The following is a 23,899-nucleotide window of genomic DNA, read 5'->3' as shown; positions in this document are numbered from 1 at the left end:
GTCGGAATCAAGCAGAACCTGGTTGTAGATCACTGGAAAACTTATTTTATTATTTGCCTTCCAATTATGAGAAATGAACAGAGGTTCAGAGAGCTTCAGTTCTCTGTGCTTTGAAAATGTCTATTGTTTCTGTCTTCCAGAAAACCTGGTAATTGCGTGATTAACAAGCTGTCAGCGCTGACCTCCTGTCCCGGGCTGTCAATGCCTACATGTAGGCATTGCCTTCTGGCATTTTTGTCAATGTCTAAGGCAAAGCTTAAAGTATAAGATGAAAATCAGGGTCAAAAAAGGTGTGGAAAGGATTATTTTGCTTGAATTTGCGATGTAGACACACCTGTAATACCCTCATTTAAGGTGTAAGTCTTTTGCTCGAAGCCGAATGATACCTCTTGGTTTTGAATAATACAACTGTTTAATTCAATTTGTAGTCCACAAACGCCAATCCTCCACATCTGTTCTTTGAAATGCTGTGATGTAATAACTGTGGACAAGAACTCAAGAATTGTTCATCTCTACCACTCAACTATGAATTAAGAATAAATCTGGGTAAGTCATCATATATTCTGTGATTTTGTTTTCCTGTATGTGTAATAGGAATAAACATATCACATGTAAGAGGATATACCGAATAACAGGAATAAATATATAAATATCATACAAGTTAAAATGTTATGACACTTAGAAATCAGATTTTCCAATTAAGAGCTAGATACTTGGTTTAAGATGCTAAGAAAAATGTATTATTTTCAAAATTCATAGTGAATAAAAGCCATCAGGATCATTATAATAATAAATATCACAGAGAAGAAGAATGCATCATTTGAGTGGAAAATTATTGAAATAACATAGATTTTTTTTTTAATAGAAAATTAACATTTATGGAGGTTTCTAAATGTTTTCTGTGCAAGAAATTTTTGTCTAGCTTCAGGGAGAATTTGTCTTTTAGGTCTTTTTGCTAAAAGAGACGACAAGATAGTTTGCTATGCATTAAACTCAATGAAATTAAACTCAAAATATTTTTAAGTGTTTTCATGTTTATAATTTTTTCTTGCTTTTCATACTTGCTGTTGTTCTGTGTTATTGTTGTCACCTCGTGTATTTAATGTATTTTTCGTAATGTACAGTTAAAAGATGTGAGTAAAGTATCACTGATCCTCCACTACATTCATCATCATGATGGATGATTTACAGGTTGCTTGGATCTCAATAAAGATGCTAATAACTGTAAAAACTTTGGCCAACAGGAACAGGGAAGTGATCGTCGCCCTATACTTGGCACTCGTGAGGCTGCCCCTTGAATACTGTGTTCAGTTTTTATTTTCAACATTTATATTTTATTTTAAAGGAAGAAAAAGGAATTGAAGGAACTTTAAGTAGAGAATTGTTTTTGATCCATTTGTTCCTATCTCCCTACTCCTGTCGCATTCATCTAACATAAGCACCGTGCAAAAACAATTGAATAAAGCCAGTAAGAGCTAAATAACTGTTCAGATGGTGTTAAGGCAAACCATAATTTACAAAGTGCTACTAAAAGCGTGTTATTTGTTTAGGGAAGGAAACAAAGGAAGGACTGCACAAGGTTGAAGGTGCCATAGATGAAGCAGAACAGGGAAGACAATACCAAGGCTAACCGAGGGAGAAAAGTGCTCCTGAAGGTGGTGGTCTCCCTGCCACCACTCCACCTGAAGGACCTCTTGTGGGACTCGCTTTTCTTTTTGACCTAAAATATCATAAAAGATACGAAATAGTTAGGGTGAGGAGAAAATATATGAAATTGAGCTAACACAGCAGGAAATCATTGTAACAAACACACCAGAAAGATCAGATTGGGAACATAAGTGGTGAAAAGTTATTTCTCAGGCCAGTGAAAAGGCATTAGGAAAGATTTCTGGCTCACTGAATCTGGATTTGACTTTACAAGGAAATGAGTCTAAACCGATAAGATCACAGATGTTTTCTTGTAAATTTTTTCCTTAATTTTATAAAAGTCATGTTTAAAAATAATCACAGATGAAAATTTGGAATATAAACATAATTTTAGCCTTAGCTGGATACTAGAAGAGGACAGCAGAGCCAAAAATTCTTAACCAGATAATTACAGGAAATTTAGGAGGCGTTTCAGCGGGATTTTTTGATGGAACTGCTTCTACTTTATTTTCTTAATGTTTCTAAATTTCTTTAACTACAGGGACTACCTTTTCCAGAAACTCATGTAACTAGAAGTGTGTGAAAGAATGTTCTTAGAGCAAACTTCAGCTCTTGCAGACAGCATGAGGAAGAAACGTGCCAGCAGCTGCCCCCTCTACAGAAATGTGCTGATGGGTTCTCCAGGACCTACACACATGCCTGGATACCTTGGGAAGGAGGTAAGTGTAATGGGAGAGAGAAATAGGCCCACTTCACAAATCTAAATGTAGCTGAAGCATTGAGTGACACGGAACATGAAGTATAAGGGAGACTTTCTTTGGTGTAACATTATACTTGATTTTTGTTCTCACTGAACTAACTAAAGCTGAAGTGAGTTTTCCATTTCCCTCAATAGGAACCAGGGGAATTTGTTTTTCTGCAGGGAAAACAAAATACAAACTAGCTATGGAAGAAATTAGGAGTGTGCAAAACACAATAAAATGCCCACAGCCAGCACTTGAAACCATTAGTATGTTTACTTTATCCTAGAGAAACAGGTAGTGAAGTTATGGTAAAAGATAAATCCATTTTAATTCTATTACAAGCAAGCAATAATCTAATAAACTTTTCCTAAAAAACTACCCCAAATGATATACAACAGTTTTAAAGCTTTAGTTATATCTGTATTTTCAATGGCTTTGAAAGCAAACTGACTCATAACCAGAGTATTTATCTCTCAGTGATCTAAAAGGTTTTGACTGACTACAATTTTCCTTTCCCTTTTTTTGAGGGATGTTTGAGGGATCATAATTTCATTATATACAGTTGATTAGTATTTTCTAGTACCTACAGCAGAGAATACCACAGAAGAGTAAATTACAGAGCAAAACTTTTGCTGGAGTAGTTACGTTCATGAGTGTGCAGCCGCCAAAACCTTGCACAATCTAAAAGAAGGAGAGTTAAAAAAATTATCATAAAAAATATCCTGGCTGTTTCCTTTTTGCCTTCATATGTCTTCACGTATGTTCTTCATATATCTTTGTTACTGTGTTGCTGACCACTGCCTACAGTGTTATGAACTCTAAACAATAAGATTTATTTTCCAAACCTAGAGTTAAATACCACAGTAATGAGGTATTTTTTGTGATGCTTTCCAAAGACAGACAAAACTCTCTTTCGAGAGCGGAATGAAATGGTAAGAGATTGTGTGCCAGATTTGGAAAATAGGCAAAAATAACCTTGTTTCACCTTGCAAATTTTAGGTTAGCACCTCATAGAGACATAACACGTTAACAACCTAACTGCATTACAAGTAATTTAATAATACTGAAAGCATCAGTTACTTTCAACTCTTCTTCTCTCCTTGTTCTCATACCCCTTAACACACATTTTGGTATGTGTAGACCACAGTGCCAGACTGAAAGCATACAGCGTTATCTCAGTTTTCTTGCCATGCAGTTAAATGTCTGGGGTTTTGTTATTTTTCAATGGATTTTATTGGTTTTGCCCTTTTAAACAAACTTTGAGTTACTTTATTTTATGATATTTCTTTGCTTTAAACAGTCTTTGCCTTCCCAATCCTTTCGTTTTTCTTGAGCTGTTTTTTTGCATTCCCTCTCCACCTACTGCTGCTGCGCAGTGTCTGCTTTATACCCCGACAGCGAGATGTTTCTCCTTGTATCACCTTCCAAGCCTCACTTTTCAAATTCAACGTGTGAGCAGAATAATCATTCCTCTCCCAGCCTCCCTAATGTCTTCATGCCACCTATGCCCAGATATAAAAGAATTAGAAACCATGCCAACGCAGAATTATGCCGGGAAGTGACAGAGCACTGCTGCCTGCGGGACTGGGGACAACATCTTGTCCACAAAAGAATAAGCCATGGTTAGGTCCATGCCACTAGCTCTCAGCTGTAACAACTTAAGCTCTATTCCTAATAAAATAGACACCTGTAGATGCTTTGGCCTCTGTTTTTACCTGATTGTTATCTAAAAGAAACATCCTCAACTCTTACGTGTATTACTATCCACACTAGGAAGTTACCCTACAAAGTTCTAGAGGTCTCTGAGATTCTTTTTCAATATTTGTTTATTAATTTATTAATTTGTTATTTATGTTTCCCCTCTGTGTAAAAAAGAGGGCATTTTCAAAAACTCTAGTTCATAAAAAAAGACAAGTTGCATCTCTATTCCGAATCAAATAGCTGGTTTGTTTTTCCTATTGCATCTCTATTCTGAATCAAATAGCTGGTTTGTTTTTTCTGCATTGAAAATTTGGACTAATTTCTGTTGTTCATAATTTATTTTGTTCAATGTCACAGATAGGAATTAAACAAAGAAGAATTAATATAAACTGAAATAATGGGTTTATAGCAACATTAAGAATTTTACAGGGCAAACCTAGGTTGAAAAGAATTGTTCAAGAGTATGAGGCAGAAGGGTTATGTGGTGATTTTGGTGATGCTGGAAAACAGAGACTGAAATATGGACTATCTTTGAAAGAGTTCTTTTTATATTGTATTTTACTCTGTGAATTTTGATTTGAAAGTTTATGAGCAAAGAACTTTATGCCACTTGAATATAAGCATTAAAATTATTGTACTCATTAAACTTTAGGTGAGCCTGATGAAAATGGACATGAAGGGGCGAGAGGCTTTGGACCAGTTGGCATTTAAGGCCCAAGAGGTAAGGTTTGTTCTTGGAATTTTGGTGGTTGAGGGAATTAAAAGACCTGCACAACAAGAAATTTTGTTTGCTTTGCAAAATGATGTCTAAGATGATAGATGTAAAAATAACATCAGAATACGTATGTAAATGTATTCTTAGTACACACGCATGTACTAAGAAGAGCCTTGTATTATGATCTGCTACTAAAGCCACGAGATAGATCTAGTTTACAGTGAACTGGAGTTTTCCCACCTCAAACATTGTCCTACATTTTTCATACATATTTTAGTCAAAATTTTTTGCCTTTTCTCCTCTCTTTTTTTTTTTTTTTTTTTCCAGGAAAGACATTGTTTCTTTTCATCAGAGCCTGTTTCCTGTAGAGATTTTTTATTCCTAGTTAAGCCCTAGCAGAGGACTGCCATAAAAGTAATATATATGAAGAGATTATGTTAACTGTATTTACCTTGGCATTCTTTGTTCTGAGCTTCCCACGTTGTCCTTTGTATTTCTATTCCTGGGATACTGGAGAGGAATTGGGTGACCATTTGCACTATTACTTTATAAAACCCTAGGACAAAGATATTCTGTCTTGCTTGTAGTGTTTATTTTTATGGGACTGTATCTTTTATGCTGCTTGCCATGCCCTACTCATGACCCAGACAGCACTCCAGGCGACAGCTCTGCAAGAGGCGTACAGTAACATTCACAGTAATGTCATCTCACAAGGCTGGTTGCATTTGTCTGCTGGACTATACTTTCCCATAAGAATATATTTTCTCTGTGATGCACTCCAGTAACAGCAAAAAATACCCTGAGCTGGAGCATTTTAAAAGAATATGCTTATATGAACAGTTATTTTCACTGCTTACGTGGTGCAGCTTTTGTGCCCGCGCATCCTGAAAGAGAGTAGTTTTGTGTTTTCAGCTCTGTTCATTTTTCAGTTCTCCGTAGCAGCTGTGAGCCACTCGCTCCTCCTGCAAGCCCTCGGAAAGGTCACGGCTGCAAAGCTGCTCACAGGACCCTTACCCCAGCAGCCCCTCCTGTGGGTGGGTAGCTGGGAGAGGAACACAGCATGTATTGGGGCTGGGAGGGAGGTATTTTGGGGAAGCTTTATAGTCTAGAACGTGAGACTGGAAAGCAGAAACTCTGTTAACACTCGTGATCATCATGTAGGAGGTAAAATCCAGCAAATTATGGCTTTAGTTAAGCTATTACTAATTTTTTACCTCCTTTTCCTTGTTTATAAGATGAAATTTCTGTGATATGTTCCTATGGATCTTTGCAGGAGGTAAAATACAAAAGTGCAGAATTGTTGCTTTCCCCCAGCTCATCTATAAAGTAATCTTTTACTCTCAGTTAAAGCTCTAAGGAAAATACTTATGTACAGAAGAATACGTACATATTCAATGTTACATTTTTATATCTCCAGAAAGATGAATCTATCTCTACCTCCATTATGAATTCATCTGTTGGAGTTTGTTACTATTTGAATTATCAGTTTCTGACTTTCCCTCTTTCTTTTCCTTACTGTTTTTTAAGCACAGAATACCAAAGCTGCCCTTTCTGTTCTTTGAAAGCCTACACAGCCCAGTTCCCGGTGTGGAACAAAAGCAACCAGAAACCAAAATGTCATTCCTTGCTTGCAAGCTGCACCAAACTTCCTCCGTTCTCCCCAACATCTCCTGCTATGTAGCAACAGAACAGGACATGGTTCATGCTTGTTAGTGTAATATCGGTGTATGAGATCTTAGAATCATAGAATCATAGAATCGCCAGGTTGGAAAGGACCCACTGGATCATCGAGTCCAACCATTCCTAAGCCTCTGCCAGTGCCCAATGACTCCTTCTGTGAAGAATTTTTTTCTGATATCCAGCCTGAACCTCCCCTGGCGGAGCTTCAGGCCATTCCCCCTTGTCCTGTCCCCTGTCACTTGGGAGAAGAGCCCAGCTCTCTCCTCTTCACAACCTCCTTTCAGGTAGTTGTAGAGAGCAATAAGGTCTCCCCTCAGCCTCCTCTTCTCCAGGCTAAACAACCCCAGCTCTCTCAGCCGCTCCTCATAAGACTTGTTCTCCAGCCCCTTCACCAACTTCATTGCTCTTCTCTGGACACGCTCCAGAGCCTCAACATCCTTCTTGTGGTGAGGGACCCAGAACTGAACACAGTATTCAAGGTGCGGTCTCACCAGTGCCGAGTACAGAGGCAGAATAACCTCCCTGGACCTGCTGGTCACACTGTTTCTGATACAAGCCAAGATGCCGTTGGCCTCCTTGTCCACCTGGGCACACTGCTGGCTCATGTTCAGTCGGCTGTCAACCAGCACCCCCAGGTCCTTCTCCTCCGTGCAGCTCTCCAGCCACTCTTCCCCCAGTCTGTAGCACTGCATAGGGTTGTTGTGCCCCAAGTGCAGGACCCGGCATTTGGATCTGGAGAACCAGGAACGTGGGGTTCAGTAAGGGTTAAGTTCATACAGCTGAGACACTACTTCAGTCACTGTTTTGGCTGCCAGACCTCTTGCTGTGGAAATAGCTGAGATACCACATTTTTTAGATCTATCTTCCAGCTTGAGTTAAGGTTTTCCCTGATGTACCATACACTTGAAGCTACTGGACAAAAGGAAATGAGGATTTAATCCTTTTAAGCCACTAGCAGATATCTTTCTGTTCTGGTCTTATTAGCATCCCTCTCTACAATGAGACTATTGAGGGAGAGAGAAAGCTGGGAATAACAACCATTCCTAAACTTTCTCCTTGGGAATGCAAGGCAAACTTGAGACACATGTCTGTAAGTGATGGGAGATTGAGTTATGTGCATTAGGAGCAAATGGGCAGGAAGCTACAGGGGAAGATGGGCCCTTGGTGAGCCCATCAGTTCATACTCTCTGAATGTGCAATGAGTAAATACTTTAGAAGCTTATAATAAACTCGCTTGTGAGTCCTAGTCCTGCAAGCACTAAATTGTTCAGCCAACAACTCTTACGGCCAGACCCACACAAAGATTTGCTGAGTTAGGTGATGATTTCAGAACCTGACGTTGTTCAGAGTCATTTGTAATGTCTTCTTATTTTTACATCTGGTGTTTGTGGTGGAGGATAAAGCAACAGCTAGTACTGTTCCACCAATTTATATGAGTTTTAGTAAGTTTTAAGAAGCTTTTTTAGATGGAAATGAATTTAGTGTCAACTTTAATGCAAAATGTTCTTCATAAGAATATTTTCCATGTTGGAGAGTAAAATTTTCCAGTGTTAGGAAAAGCCCAATTGTATTTATTATGATAAGCTTTGTTTCATTTAATCACTCAAAGTACGGAATAGATAATGCCACCATAGGAACAGGTTTTAAATCTTTTATTACTTTCACTGTGTGGCTTTAGATGTTCTTGTTTGATGATATTTGAGCTGCTGTTAGAAAAAAGATCATTTAGCTTCAGAAGGGCTTTCATCAGGCAGTTATTGCTGGACTGTCTTCTCCGTATCATAAAATCATAGAATCATGGAATCACTAGATTGGAAAGGACCCATTGGATCATCAAGTCCAACCATTCCTAACAAGCCCTAAACCATGCCTCTCAGCACCTCATCCACCCATCCCTTAAACACCTCCAGGGAAGGTGACTCCACCCCCTTCCTGGGCAGCCTCTGCCAGTGCCCAATAACCCTTTCCGTGAAAAATTTTTTCCTCATGTTCAGCCTGAACCTCCCCTGGTGGAGCTTGAGGCCATTCCCTCTCGTCCTGTCCCCTGTCACTTGGGAGAATGAGTTAGTTAAGATGAGTTAGTTTTACTCAACATCACATTGTATGGCAAAGCAACATGTTCATCTGTCCTTCATAGATGTGAAACTGAGGAATAAAAGGACTATGGTGGGGAAAAAAAAAACCCAAAAGCCATTACTATGGATTAAAAAAAAAAACACACCAAATTCCCCAAATTTATATTCCAGGTTGCACAGCTTTATAGAGCCCATTCTCCCTGTTCTGCCAATCAGACCTTCGATCTACTCATCCTAGAGAGCTCATGCTTGGTAGATGCTCACTGAGATCATGGTGTCAGCTACCTGCTCAGAAACACACAGACAGGGATGTGTTTCCTGGGACATCATTTAAAATAAGACCTAAGGAGAGGTTTTTATATCAACTATCCACTGGGTGGCAGAAGTAGATCAGAAAAATCTTACTCAACTATAAAGAACACAAGAGTGATATATAAATTTAGCCACTATGTAAACTATTTTGTAACAGCGCTATATGATTTTTCTACCTGACCTGGATGTATTTAGAGAAAAAAACCAACATATCTCATGAGATAATAGATTGGAAAGGCTTTTTTACTCTCTTTCCGTGCCAGTATGTAAGCCGAAATTAACTACGTGCCCTTCCTTTCCTCCTCCTCTTACCAACTAGAGAAGAGCATTTTCAAAGTGGAAGAGGGCCTAGGCAGCCCTGCCTCTTCATCCTTTTCTTTCCACCCCTTTTGGGGGAGAACGCTGCTGCTGAAGCTGAAGGCTTTGCAGTGCCCTCTGCTCCAGCTTCGGGTCTCCCACTCCTTTCTTTAGGAAGAACTTGCTGCTTTGTAAAAAATTACACTAGGATGTGTCTTAAACCTTCTCCCACTCCAGTGTTACCACAGTTAAAAGAAATTGTCAGTATTCAAGATCTCAAGATGCCTTCCCATGGTACAGGTTCCCGTGTGATTCAAGAACCTTGAGTTCATCACTCTTAACCAGTAGCTCTCACTTTGTCTTGCCTGGGTTTGTAACCCAAGGCAGATTTGCCAGCTTAAGAGAGGAGTCAAACCAGTTGTAAAATAGCAGGTGACTAGTTAAGAGCCTGAGGGGAAGTGGATCATTTTAATAGTGATTAAAACCCTTCAGTATGATTAGTACCCCACAAATTTTAGTTGAGAATGGTGAAAATAGAGGTGAAGGGGACAGAGGTTATGTACTGTAACCTTCAACTGGCTTTGAAGTAAATCAAGATTCAAGAGGTAACTTTTATTCTTGAAAATTTTTCTCCTAAAAATACATTTAAAAAACAGCCAATACAATTCCTTTTTAATGTGTAATTCTCTCAGAAGCAGATCAGCCTAACTTAAGACTGTGATCCAGTAAGATTCCCCCTGTGTCTATGCATCCTGTTCTGACTACTGAACACCACTCCTCTTTGAAAAATTTGAAATGAATAATCAGTCCACTGTAAAGCCCTAAAATCCTAAAATTGACCCAAGAGATCCTGAGGTTTTACAAAAATATACAATTTTTTTCTCCTTCCGTTTTTTGTTTGTATGTTTATAGAGTCATAGAACCATAGAATAGTTTGGGTTGGAAGGGACCTTCAAGATCATCCAGTTCCAACCCTCCTGCCATGGGCAGGGACATCCCCCTGGCTCAGGCTGCCCAAGGCCCCATCCAACCTGGCCTTGAACACCTCCAGGGATGGGGCAGCCACAGCTTCCCTGGGCAACCTGTGCCAGTGTCTCACCACTCTCATAGTGAAGAAATTCTTCCCAATGTCCAGTCTATATCTGCACCTCTCCAGTTTATACCCATTCCCCCTGGTACTATCCCCACAAGCCTTTATGAACAGCCCCTCTCCAGCTTTCCTGCAGCCCCTTCAGGTACTGGAAGGTCACTATAAGATCTCCTTTGATTTGGTTGTTTTTTAAATGCCTACTCTACATTATACGTAAGAAAGAAATATAACTAATATTGGCACTGCTTAGGTTTCTTTTACAGTGGATTTGGCCTTGCTGTCATAATTGGCCCTTTACATTCACCTGTTCCTCTGCCGTCCAAACAGCACTGCTTCAAAACTGTTCTTGTTCTGACGTTCCTGGCTTCTTCCACTGCCTGGGCAGGGGAAAGATGCAGTAACCAGCATGGTTAGTCCCCATGAACATTTTTGTTCTATTAAACTCACTGTCCAAGCACGTCTTTATTATGTGTTTTATTATTCTGAGGCTGTGAGGGCTGTGGCTCTCTAAAAAATGTACTGCCCAGCAGGTGGGTAGAGCATGTCCTGGAACGGGTTGAGCTCAGCATCTGGACGATTATGTCTAACTGTGTGTAGGGTGATTGATCTGGAATGCTTTTAATTTACAAGGGTAGTTCCCAATAGCATATTTCTAGCATTCTTTCTTTAGAGGACAATGAATGCCAAGTTGTAATAACTAAAAACGAGGTCAGCTATATCAGGCCCAAGCTATTCCGCAGCACACTTCGACGTCTCTGCAATGAATTGGATGAAAGAAACAAACTCTTGAATTTTATTCTGGCATGAAACCTGCTCCCTTGTTTTAACTAATTATGGCAGTGCTAGTCCACTTTGAACACTGCTGCCAGATGAACATGACACTAGGAAAGTTTACGTGTTCCTTTCTGACCAGCATGGTATAGCTATTTAGACAAAACTGCATATAGCTATATTTTCTCTAATCTTTCAGTTAAAACCTGAAGATATGATATCTCTGACCATGCATGATGGAAGAGACAAAATTCTATATTCTCTATAAATTTTATACACTACTTTCTTTATTCATAGTCAAAGGTCAGTCGAAGTTAGTAAATAGAAGTAAGCACTCTGCAAACAGCTTCAATATGTGCAAATAGTGTGTTTGTTATGTTGGGGTTTTTTTATCAGGGAGTAATAATGGCAGAAACAGACAAGAGCAGTGGGGAAAAGAAAACTATTTCCCAGGTTTTATGCCAGATGTAAAATAAGAAAGGTAGATTGTTGGGCACTCTCACTGGAGACTTGCATGTTTATCAGGTCCAAATATATTGGAAAGAGTGGAAATTGGAATATTATTAAAACACCTCAGAAAATTAACTCCAACCACACCTTGTCAATATTCAATTCGGATGATATGTAAAATACTCAACACAAAATTTGCTTGAAGTAAAAGGGACATGCCAGACTTAAAGAAAAAAACCCTGAAGACATTAAATGTAGAAGAAGAGAGCTTTGGTATTGTTGTTTGGATTTATTTATTTATTTATTTATTTATTTATATAGTTGGAGGTCCTCAGAGTGCCTTACTGTATTTAAATATTACATGGTCAAATATGTTACTTTTTCATCCTTGCTCTCTGTAGCAAGGAAACTTAGAATTTAAGATACACTACACTTAGTTATTGGGATGGAAATATTTTTTATTTGTGGAACACACACTATTATGTTTATTATTCTCTGTGCTATTTGTCTTTTTGTTCCCTTCATTAATTAAAAAAACAGCAGAAACATAACAAAAAGTTTAGCCCATTTGGAATTTAATTAATTTATACAGAAACTGTACAGACTACTCATGGGCTAATGCTGTTAGCCTAGGAGAAGTTGTGTTCTTAATGACATTGTATGATGCTGGCATGGGCTTTGGGTGTGAGGTGGGTTACACAACTGCTTCTAGTAACTTGAGCATATACATTTTCCAAGGAAATAGTCCAAGTTTTCCAAATAAAAATTGTTGAGTGGAAGGACAAGTTGGAATCAGGGAAAAAAGCCGGGGTGTGGGAAATGTTAACTCACAGAGCAATTGAGTAATGCTGGTTGGTCCCTGTCACGTTCCCCACTGACTTTTCAGTAAATGAACCCTGGGATGACTCACCCTGCAGTCCCACCTTGGCATCTTGTCTTCCCTCCCTCCCTTTGGGGATGCTAAGAACTTGCAATGGCAGTTGCCTTCATTTGGCTCTTGTACAGCAGCATCTTTGTGTTTGGTTGGTTTTTTTTTCCAGCTCCTGTAGAACACCATCCCTTTCCCTGAGTTAAGGTAGAATTCAGTGTATTGTGATGTAAAATGATACCCTTTTCAAAAGAAGCTCATTATCATCTCTGCTCTCTAAGGCTGATCTTAACACTTCTTTTTTCAAGTTTCTCCAACTGAGTTTTGACTTCTCAAATACCATCCTTTTACTTATTTGACACCAGTTTACTGTGATGAGTACTACAATGGAAAACCAGCTTAGTGTTATGCAAAACATAATCTGTCATGTTCTTGTATGCCAAAGGGAAGTAAATCAAGAATATTAGTATCCGTTGATCTAGAAAGAAAGTATTGTTGTTGCATCACTTCCTAAGTTTCCAGAAATCAAGTTCCCAAAGACACTGGGATGAGATTTTATGCTAGAGTCACAATTTTATTGCATCAATTTAGTGTTGAACCTTGTGTCATAACAGGATGGACTTGATTATACTTTGAGCAGAACCACTTGAAACTACAGAACCAGAAACAAAATTCATGCCTGTTCTCTGGACTACCTCGGGTCCAGCAGACTTGAAAAGGAGTCAGAAAATCAATGAGACATTGCAGCAAGTCACTGGCGAGCCAGGAGAACCTTGCGGTGCTTAGTCAGCTTATCATTTCAGGAGTCCGTGTTTCCTCAAATGCAGTTCAATTTTATGTACTCTCTCCTGACTTTTTTTCCCCCTACCTTCCCTCCTCTGCTTTCCATGTTTTCCTGGCTCTGTGTTCACATTTTAGCACTTGAAAGAGAAGTGGAATAATCCTTTTACTTAGTGGGAATTTGTGTGTTAGGTAAGACTGTGAGGGAAAAATTGCCATTTCTGGAGATGCCACAAGTCTGGTATCATGGAGTTGTTCCAGGCACCTGTGTGAACAATACCCATTGAATCCTAAGACGCCTCGAACATTTCTGATTAACATAGATTTATAACATCTTTTGACAAAAATCTCCATTGCCTAATTTTTGTAATATAGTTATTCCTCTGTTTATTGTACTTTGAGAGCTATCTTTATTTTCCATAAATTCTGCTAAATGAACGGCTGACAAATTGTTAGGAACAGAAATACTCAATATAAAATTAAGCTAGAGTGGCTGAAGCTGGCAAGAGGAGTCTAATAAAAACCGTCTGCTTAAATATGTAGTATTAGAATAATGGAATAAAAATAAAAAGCCTATGTTTCAGTTATAAAATCTTCTAGCAGAAATATAGTTCCCAGCACCGTTATCTGTTGTACCAGAAATCATGAGTTGTACTTTATTTCATATGAACTTATGGATATATATGAATTTTCAGTAGAAATTAAACGTATACTGTCTTAATCTGATGGATTGTACAGTATGATGGGAGTACTTTTCTCAAGCTTTTATTATGCTTCAGGAGTTATAAAACTTTAATATGGAAGGCTAGAGCGTGAACCGGGCAGTTTACTTAGGTAGCAATGTAATGCTGCTTAACATTATCTTCTCACTTGTAAGCAAGTCATAGATATTTGAAAAACCTGAACAAAGGCAAAAGCAGGAAAATAAGACCCACAGAAGAGAAGGACATCCTGGGGAAAAAAAAATGGAGAGGGAGGGGGGAAAATGAAAGGTGACCCTTTGTTTAAATTAAGTAATTGACAGGGAAATACATCCCCTTCTTGAAATCCTAGCCCTAAGGAAAGCTATGGTAGTTCTGTCACTGATTTTCACCAGGGCCAAAGTTCACCCATGTAAATTCTTTCTTTACATGAAGAATGAATTTCTAGTATCGACTGTTGTGCAGATGCAGTATTTTTCAATATCTGACTTTGATTTTACTCACTTTGGCTTCTGTAGCTTTAATGACTGTGCCATGTAGGTTATGATAATAACTTAAAGGTTGTTAATTCTTAATTAACATGAAAAAGTTGCTCTTAAAATGCAATCCAGGATTTTTTACTTGATATTTGTAAAAGCACGTGGACAATGGAGCTGTTTTATTGGTCTTAGAATTGGGAAATTGAAAAAAAATATTGAAAGAGGTCTGCTCTGGAAGTCAAAAGTAAACAAGATGATAGTGGTGGGCATAAAATACAAAAAAAAAGGTTATATAAGAAGAAAGGCTTTTAGCAGTAATGGTAACCAAAGTTGATGAGACATTGTACGGGTAAAGTGGGAATTATTTATTGCTGGACACCTTTGAGAGTAAATTAGGCAAACAGATTGTGGAAATTATTTAGGACAGGGACTATGATTTCTTGAGGCTCCTGACAGCCTCTTCCCTCCCTTGCCCTCATTTATGATTCATTGACTTCTATGCCCTCAGCTTGCCTTAAGCTATTATTTTTTAAGAATTAACAGTTATGGATGACTTTTTAATTGACTTTCATGAACCATTTTAATAACCTGCAAAAAATTATTTTTCAAACTGTTCTTTTTTTCCTGAATCCTGTAGGAATTTACACAGGCTGCCACCTGGTACGTGCAGCCACCCATGGTCATCTGCCCAGTCAGGTTCAGCATTTGATTACAGGTTTAGTCTGCAGCTGATCCAAGACTGATGTGATCTAGGTTGAAATTCTTTCAATGTTTCCATTTGCTTTGTGGACTTGGTCTGCTGAAAGCCTTCTCCACTGCTGCTGAAAAGAAACTTCACAAAGTAACTGTCATTCTTGAAGTCATCCTGGGCTAGGGATGAAGCTACTCTCACTTAATCTATAGCTGAATCTAAATACTCAACTTTTCACTTTCCGGCATTGTGATGTGATTTAAAGGCATGTTTAGGCAGCTTGTGGATTTACAGACACCCTTTGAGTCACTGCAGAGTCTGTGGTCTGTGTACCTGTGAGTTGAGTCCAGTGAGTAAATTTATGACAAAACAGTAGAATATTAGAATAGTTTGGGTTGGAAGGGACCTCAAAGCCAACCCCCCTGCCATAGGCAGGGACACCTCCCACTGGATCAGGCTGCCCAAGGCCACATCCAACCTGGCCTTGAACACTTCCAGGGATGGGGCATCCACAGCTTCCCTGGACAACCTCTGCCATTGTCTTACCTCCCAAAATGGAGAATCTCCTTAGTAATCAAATAAATGAATTTTTGTGGTTCTGTAATTTTTGGCCTTCAACAATTTTTGTTCTATGCCTGTTGAACTTTTTTTTCAAAGTACAAATGTAACAGAAAACTTTGACTTATCACAGGTTTATGGCAAGTAGTTGGAATGATTAAGGCACAACATAATTCAGAAGTCCTTCCTCCTTCAGGATTAATTGTTTGACTATTTCTCAGTCCAGAAGAGTAGCTTGTGTCTTCTGCTCTGCAAAAATTCTGTACAAAGCTGCTGTAGAAGTCACTCTGCCCTCCTTACATATGTAGGAACTTTCCATTATTTTACTTTCCATATTTTTGGACACAAGGCTCCAGCCCACCATCCCTGACTTTTTGCCCCAGGAAGGTTGTGTGATCCTTTTGTAAATGAGCATTATGTCTTACAAATTTAAACCCTGGCTCTTAAAAAGTTTTGGAGTACTTTCCACTTCTACCAGATGTTCCACCCATGTTTTATGGGAACAGATGAAGTCATTTAAGGATGTGAGAATGTTTTTTGATACTTAGAACTTGTGTTATACTCTTCACAAACATCTGAAATGTCCCTGGTGCATTCAAGAGTCTAAAAGGAATTCTACACCACTGAAGGAATCCATAGGTTATCATAACAGCTGCTTTTATTCCCCCCTCCATTTCTGAATGATAATTCAACTTGAAGGATATCCATGTATTGGGTGAATTAAAACTGTGAATACATTCTGCTCCTTACCTTTTTTTCCGTAGTGTCTCTTGCATGATAAGATGGATGATCTTGGCCTTCCAGAGACTTTATGTCCCTTCCTGTCTGTATCAGATGTTTGATTAGAAGTCTGAAAGATCACGCTGAGTGTTTCTTCAAGCCATATTCTAGCATGAAATTGAATTTCTTTTCAACTATGATGCAATATGCTAGGAAATCCAATGGGAGCAGGGCTGCTGTATCGCAGCAATATTCCATGAATTATACTTCACTCCTGCTCCTCATCATACATGTCCAGCTCTGTGTTATGCTTGGAGAATACAAGATACAAAATAATTATTCACTTCCTTTCATTGTTTTCTACGGACATTTCTGTCGAGTCTGTTCCTCATTTTTTTAATTTTGTGTTGCTCCACTGCTTCTGAGTCCTGTCTTTCTAAGAAGCTCTGAACCACCAGTCCTGTTGTACGCTCCCTATGACCAGCTTTTTCTTTAGCTGCGCTTTCTCCTAGTCATTCCTTCCCCTCAGAGCTCAATCCTTCCTCCAGCTTGAATCACATTTCTGCAAAACAGCAGTCCCAGTTTCAAGAGCAGTTTTTAACCTCATAGATGTACTTACATGACGATTTATTATCTTTCTAATTGTATTATGAGCTCTTGCTCAGAATGGGAGTACAGAGAGAATGTCCTTCTTGCTATGCTGCATGCACGGCCATTGCTTCCAATCAGATTTCTTTCTATATTTAACACCCACATATTACCCAGAAACCACTTTATCCTATTAATGTCTTGGGGATTCCCGTGGCTTGGATCATATCACTTACCAAACATCTTAATTAGAAATGTTAATACTATAACAGTGCAAAAAAAATGAATGGCATAGAAAGCACACCAAGGAAGCTGCTTTGGCTTACTTTGGCAGAGGATCATTATTAAGCACAATTTCTTCAACCCACCTGCGCTGCTTCTTTTGTGCAGGTTAGTAACCATCCCAACAGGTCTGCCGCTTCTGAGCCATGGATGTCTGCAGAGAAGTGCTACAGGAAACCGAGAAGCTCTGGGATTATTTACCCCAAGGCTTTCAAAGAACTGCTGCCAGCCCTTCAGAAACACCAGAATTTTGTGTCCTGTAAGGTGGCACTCCTCAGCACCGGCTGTTCTACCGTTTGATGCCTCTGAAGTCTACTGCACCTGTAAATAACACGTATCTTGGAGCCAGCTAAGAAACAAATTTTCTCACTCATCTGGCCAGTGACATTTTTGTAAGATTTCTGCATCTTGAAGTCCTTCAGTATTTTCTGATTACATTGACAATCACTCATATTTTGCCTCTGGGGGGAAAAAAAAGGCTTCCATGAAATCTGCATGACAGTTTCCACTCATTGCTTGCAACTCTTGACCACTGTTTTATGCACTGTGTTCTCTTTCTTCACTAGAAGCCGTTTACAAAATGACTTTTCACTCAGGCTTCAGTGTTCATATCTTGAACAGTCTGTGACAGGAATTTCCCAATCAGCCATCTGCCTTCCAGGGCATCCTGTCTTCTGCTTGCAGTAACGATGGCAAGCTAGGCAATTGTTAAAGTTACAGTCTTCCCATATTGAGAATCATCTACAAATGAAGATTAAAAAGGATTATTATTTAAACACACACCTTATGTACAGTACTTCCTAAATGCTGATTGCTTCAGTTCTTCTGGAATATATTAGATGAGAAATCCTAGGCTTATCTGTTTGTTTCTTTTTTCTGTACAGAAGTCACCAGCCATAACTGCTGTCAATGGCAGAGCAACATTTTGAGACAGGACTGAACATGCTTCTTGCTTTATATCCAAAGCAACAACAGTGAGATCACTGCTAAAAATGAAATGCTTTTCCATGTAGATCCTTCCTAGAATGATTTTTGTATGATGTACAAGGTCAAAGTCAGATTTTGGGACTTGCACGTTATCGAGCTGCTGTAAGTTAATGATCACATTACAGAAAATATCTTGGGTGTTAGCCAGTGCAAATATATCTGAAACAGTATTTGCCTACAGCACATCTAAATACAATTCTGAGCTTCAGCTGATCAATATAGATTATATTGATTCACAAGAGAAGAACATTGCTCGTGGTGCAGTTTACAAGATTCCTGAAATACAGGACAGCTGTTGAATCTGGAAGTTCCCCTCTCCATGCACTAGAGTACTGGAGTCTGCTATGTGCAGCTTTCTATCTGTGATAAATCAAACTTTTGTTCTCTTCTTCTTTTTTTCTCATAACAAATCAGAGTGATTTTATCTGGGAGAACTTTCTCTACAGCCTGACTAGATGAAAATGATATATGTGGGATCAGGTTCTGTACCCTGAGCCATGCTCAGCGTGGTACTCTGAAAAGGTCTAGAAGTGTAGATAAGACTACGGTGTTAACATAATGCTACACAGTGAAAAGAGGGAAGCCTGGCTCTTATGTGAGCTCTTGTTCTCTACAACTACCTGAAAGGAAGTGGTGGAGAGGAGGGAGCTGGGCTCTTCTCCCAGGTGATGGGGGGCAAGACAAGAGGGAATGGCTTCAAGCTCCACCAGGAGAGGTTCAGGCTGGACATTAGGAAAAAATTTTTCATGGAAAGGGTCATTGGGCACTGGAACAGACTGCCCAGGGAGGGGGTGGAGTCACCTTCCCTAGAGGTGTTTAAAGGACGGGTGGATGAGGTGCTGAGGGACATGGTTTAGGGCTTGTTAGGTATGGTTGGACTCGATGATCCAGTAGGTCCTTTCCAATCTAGTGATCCTATGATTCTATGTACTTTTTCTTGTGTGTGAATAGAAATCTGTAAGATTTCTGTAAAATTTTGCAAGTCCGAGGAGTTACTCTTTTCCCCAAGTTCAAAAGTTTCCTTGCATTTAAAATACTCGTCTTCTGTGTTACTGACTACAATTGCTGAAAATCAAATGTACTATTTGAAAGACCAATTTCATCCAAGAGGGCTGTTCACATTACGTAACCTCATTCCAAATTTGTTTATTAATGAAGGATGAAGACCTAGTCTAAATGTTCTTACATGTATCTTGGAGAAGTCTCCCTCTCTCCAGTGTTTACGTAAATAGACTTGGCTCCTAAAGAGAACAACCTACTTGGATGTTTGTATCTACAACCCAGAGTGCCTATATTATCATCATTAAATTATGAAGAGCTATCACTTTAACTATGGAAATACAACTTTCCAAACACCAAGCTTTTTTAAGCAATGGCTTAAATGACAGGGATGGTGGAAACTTCTGTTTTACAAATCCTGGGCTCTAACTACTATTTTCCAGTTGTCTATTTCTCATGCATTAGCTCTAGTTCCTCTTTTCCCAGGCCTAGTCCCTGTTCTCATCATGATAACGCTGAATTCATTTCAGAATATTGTCTATGCCAATATGGTAAATTAAAGTATATTTATTGGAGAAGTGATCAAAATTCAAAAATATTGGCATACAATAAGGTTTTTAAACTTCTGCCCCTTAAAAAACAACCTGATCTTGAAGACATGGTTTAAGAATGTGGTGTGGTTGCTGACAGCAGAATTAACTAAATGTCTTGCATTGCTAGTTTTCTATAGCATAAATTCTAAATACTCTGATTACTACACCTCCTGTATTTATTAGGATTTCATATACAGCTTAAAGTTGTCTAAAACACACCCATGTTAGGTTGTGAGGTGTGATCATAGTGTCCTAAACATAGCCTGAACTCTTACTAAATATTGGCGTCCGCAGGTAAGCATATGTTTATCAGATGTGTAAGTACACCTTATTTACTCAGGACCTGTCCAGGTCAAAAGCAGTTTTGCTATTTACCAGGAATGGGATTGGTCTCATGAAAATTATCTATCCTAGACAGGTGTAAATTGAGCTGTTATATCAGCATCAACAGTTATCTCTGAGCTTACCGGTTCCTGGCTGGCATCCTCCTGTTTATTACCTGATTGTAGTGATGGCTAAAGGTAAACAAAACATAGGCACAGAATTTCACTGAAACTTCAGGCCAGCCAAAAATGAAAACTAGAAATTACATTTGAAGCTAACCAAAAACTTTCTTAAGCTTGAATATGTGTTATCAGCCTAGTCTTCAACAATACATTGAAATGTCACTATTTTATGTGTTATTGCTAACAAGAAATACAGGAAGTGATGTAAATCTCTCAAATTACATGATCTGAACGCTGTATTACGTTAGAAATATTCTAAATATATGTATTTCTTAGCCACTATGTGGAATGGTTTATGAATTTAAAAGATGCTATTTTATGAACAGCCTTTCATGCCTCACCACTTCATCCAGTCAGTTTGTCCCATATCGAAGTGCACGAGAATGGGCCCTGTGTTGCTGCTGTGAGGGAAGAAGGGAAATTTGTGGCTGGTGAAATGGGTCTAGGGAGAATTGACCTTCATATGAGTTCTATAATGATGAGTCATGCTACTTCCATGACTCACATCCTCAGGACACTGTGCCCTACAAACGCTAATACACACACCAATATGCACACCATGTAATTCTTTTGAGTAAAGCTACTAGTGTGCAAGCCATTACCGAAGCAGACCTATGTAATAAAGAACTGTTAAATAATGTACATTTTATCTCTTCTGAACATTTCTTCTCAGTTAGGACAGCTCCAGCTTATTCTACCCTTTATAACTTCACTGAGGAAAAAATGACAAAATTAAAATATTTCTTGAGTAAGGAAGAATAAGGGCTTCAGAATATGTGATTCCTATTTCTGGAAGGAGAAAATACACATAGAAGAATAAGTTTGAAAGTTTCCTTTCTTAATCTCAGAAAGTAAAGCTTGAATCTTCAATATACCTAGGTAATATGTGTAACTCCTGAGAGTTTCCACCAGGAAACAGTTTTCTGTCTACACAGACTTGTCTAATGTAACTTGGTTGTAGAATAACCAGAAACTTCAGTTGAAACCACAGAATCCTGAGATAAAGAAAGACATCGAGAGCTTTCACAGTGTGGGAGGAAGGATGAGACAATTTATGAGTGCCTGAAGCAAGATGAGGATGTAGCAGAGACCTCAAAATGACTAATTTGGACACAATTCATGCTTAGATTTTAGTGTGCATTCTCATTTCATTTGTCTTTCGCGTGGCCCCCACTGGACACTGTATCTTTTATTGTGCTTTACATAAGAATGTTATTTTTTTTCCCTCTTCAGATTCACCATCTAGGAAACAATGTAAAATATGATTGATAAGTAATTGGCTAAAAATTCACCATTTTAATGATTTAATGATAGGAGACACTTAATGGGTCAATAAACATCAAAATGGCAAAAAAATTGTATGCTGGGGGCTATGTTCACACCCACTTTTGGGCATAATTTCTGCTAACATGACTGGCCTAAGGGCCACAAGACTTACCTCTTTATCCCATTTTTTTTTGTGTAAGTTAAACAAAAAAAATATTAGTGAAGCCTGAGTGATCACTGGTGGATTTAAGTCATACAATAGCTAGTTGTGATTGAGACTACTGCTGTATTACTGTAATTTTTCAGACTTAACTGTAATTTCTGTTAAAGGTGAAGTTTATACACATAGCATTATAATGTTTCTCAATTGATTTCCAGGGAATATATTTGTTGAGCAGAACTTCACCAAGACTTGTAAATGTTCAGTGTTTAAGGAGTCACAATACAGTGGCCATGAATGACGGGAAACTGCTCATGCTGTTAATAAAAATATTCTCTTCATATAAACAGCGGCCCAGAGGTGTTACACATTGAAAAACTTTGGTTCTTTAGATTAAAGTCCTCTTACAGCTGGCATTTGCTATTATGTTCTCTGTCTGTGGTACAGTTAAAAGTTTAACTTTTTTTTCTTCTTGAACTTTTTTAGCGATAATAGGTATTGCGTACTCCATGACATTTCATACACAGAATCCCTTAAACATCTCTCTTCTAGAGACTCTTCTTTCAAATAGAAAAAATTATAAACTAAATACACGTGTGTGTCTTTAGGTATATATATATACTCATGTATATGAATTAATTCACTGACAGCAATCGGACTGCATCATCACAAACTGAGATACATCTTGCTTAGTTGCTGAGCTGCTCTGTTTTCCAAATGTGTGGTCAGAATGAGTTTGGAAAACAAGGAATTGCTGTCAAAGACATTCCTTTCAGATGTTCCCAAATAGTGCCTTTCTGGGATACGACTTAGCACAAAGAGCATCTTTTGATCATTTGCTCTGTTCAGACAGGCAGACAAGAGCAGGATTGATTTTTATTATTATTATTATTTTAAATCTATTTCTTATTTGTACTTAACTGGACGGTGATGGATCTTTCTGTCAAGTGTGGAGGTGTTTGTTTGAACTCTGTGTGTGAACATGCAACACAGACTCTTACTGCCTTGTTCATTCACAAAAATCTGCTGCTGTTCAGCAGTCCTCAAAAGAGGCTACAGATGTAAAGCATTGTGAGGTTATGTTTGAACGGAGATTTGTCTCCCAGCTGAATGAACTATGCAAACACAAGGTTGTACACAAGCATGGATTTAAGGCAAGCCTGCAAGATCTGTGGGAAGGAATAAGCTGACATCTCTTAGTAATATGCACGCTGGGTACTGCTCTGCCCACAGAGCTGGCCTCAGATCCTGGAAACAGCGGTGGCAGAGGGAGTGAGGACCTAGAGTATGAGAGCAAGGAACCTCTATTTGGGACAGCCGGCATCCATAACCCACACCACTTTCTAATGCAGGTGTTATGTTTGGGAGAACAATTATGTTATTTGCCAAGAGCTAGTGAAGCTGCATTCCCCTTCCTACCTGCCAGCCTCAGACCCTCGTCAGCCAGCCATCCAGTCTGATAAAAGCTCCCGCTTCCATGTTACTTAATTCATATTTTTCTTCTTATGCATTCCTACACAGAAGGACATGGCCCAGGCAGCACAGCTCTGAGGTTCCTCCCGGACCTGTACAGGGAGGCATGAGGAACATTACCCAGGTGCAACTTGTGAATGGAGGACACTCAGGGAATGGCCCCAGAGGTTTTACATACTGCTTTGCCAGGCTTGCCACATTTCTCTTGAGTGTGGGAGTTGAATTTTGTGTAAAGCAGTGAAGGACACCAGCTCCTGGCTTTGGTAATACATCTCCACATATGAAAATCGTGCTCACTGGCTGGTCATCCAGTTCCCAAAGGCGACGTGTTCCCACCAGCCTGTCTCCTGGACACAGCAGTCATTGAGGCCAAGGGTTGCAAAAGCCGTCCTTATCCCTTCACGTGGAAAAAGAAACAGCAAAAGATGAGTAGGAATTTATTCAAGGTGTCCACCTGGGATTTATTCAAGGTGTCCAGCCTTTGTTCTGCTGGACCTTTATTCAAGGTGTCCATCCTTTGCAGCTGCAGGATCAGATCTATTCCCATCACAACACCTTGCAGCACGTGCTGTCCAAAGAGGTGAGGAGAGGGAGGCATACGGGTAACAAATACCAATAGTTTTTGTACGGAAAAAGGGCTTCTGCCCCTGAGCTCTGGTATGGGTGGTGGTAGCACAAGTGTGGAGGAAAGGGTTGTGTGCTGATTCCTGGAGGTCTATGGGACAGCTTCACTTCAGAAAGCGTGGAACCTCATGGGCAAACAGGAG

General features: G+C 39.1%; 1 protein-coding gene across 1 annotated transcript in view; it reads left to right on the top strand.

Annotated features, from left to right (window-relative positions):
- The window catches only part of COL21A1 (collagen type XXI alpha 1 chain), a 137,790-nt gene that overhangs the window by 10,250 nt on the left and 103,641 nt on the right, over window positions 1-23,899 (top strand). Inside the window, exons 2-4 of the mRNA XM_054063249.1 lie at window positions 429-546; window positions 2,189-2,366; window positions 4,744-4,812. The gene's annotated coding sequence lies outside the window, so the exon portion shown is untranslated. The remainder of the gene's footprint in view (window positions 1-428; window positions 547-2,188; window positions 2,367-4,743; window positions 4,813-23,899) is intronic.

The sequence above is a fragment of the Cuculus canorus genome, chromosome 3, assembly GCF_017976375.1.
Source record: "Cuculus canorus isolate bCucCan1 chromosome 3, bCucCan1.pri, whole genome shotgun sequence".
Lineage (NCBI taxonomy): Eukaryota > Metazoa > Chordata > Aves > Cuculiformes > Cuculidae > Cuculus > Cuculus canorus.
Note: the sequence above shows the minus strand (reverse complement) of the source record. Positions and strands in the feature narration are given on the sequence as shown.